Source organism: Otolemur garnettii, unplaced genomic scaffold (assembly GCF_000181295.1).
Source record: "Otolemur garnettii isolate 467f Iridium unplaced genomic scaffold, OtoGar3 scaffold00081, whole genome shotgun sequence".
NCBI lineage: Eukaryota > Metazoa > Chordata > Mammalia > Primates > Galagidae > Otolemur > Otolemur garnettii.
This window is the reverse complement of record NW_003852476.1, coordinates 5,959,887-5,960,724: the sequence shown is the minus strand read 5'-3', so window position 1 is coordinate 5,960,724 and position 838 is coordinate 5,959,887.

Sequence of the window (838 nt, the reverse complement as noted above, 5' to 3'; positions counted from 1 at the left end):
AACATTTCTGTTCTAGTGAACACAGACAACAAACACATAAATAAATGAGATTTCCAGTAGTGGCCTGTGTAACAGGGGAAATCTGTAAAGCAGGAGCACATGCTGGGGGCCAAGTAATGATCATGACCAAGGTCTCCCTGAGGGGTGATATCAGACCTGAGGCTTACATGACAGGGAGCCAGACTTACAGAGGTCTTTGAAAAGAATGTTCTAACCAGGGAAACTGTCAGCACCTGGGAATAAGCCTGATGTACTGAAGGGGCAGAAAGGCCCATGCAGCTGGAGGAGAGGGAGGGAAAGACAGATACGAGGTCCGAGGAACATGCAGGTACGGATGAAGCCTTGCTGGCTATGGCATGGTTTTCATTCTCAGGGACATGGGGAGCCCCTGGAGGAAATTAAGTAGGGCAGTGACATGATCTAATTTACCATTTTGCAGTGTGAAACGATTGCAGGCAGCAGGAATGGAAGCCAGAAAGCCAGTGGGGAGGTTAGGTGAGAGGAGGGGGCTGCTGACAGACACAGGAAAGCTGTGGGGGGACAGATGTGTGTAGGCTGAGTCGGAGGTGGCTGGCACAATCCCAACAGAAATGTCTCCAAGCAACTGAAAATACAGACAATAGACAGGGGCTTAGGTTGTACTTACTAATTTGAGGGACACTCTTGGGGGGCTGAGGAAATGCAGGTTAGGTGAAACTACAGAACATTAGCAACTTCACCCAAAGAGAAGATTACTAACAAAGCTGAGGGAATATTTCCAATTGAGGCTCCACAGTCAGCTTGTCTTATTTAACACATCTACCCATGAAGGGGATGGAGGAATGGAGGCCGCATGAAG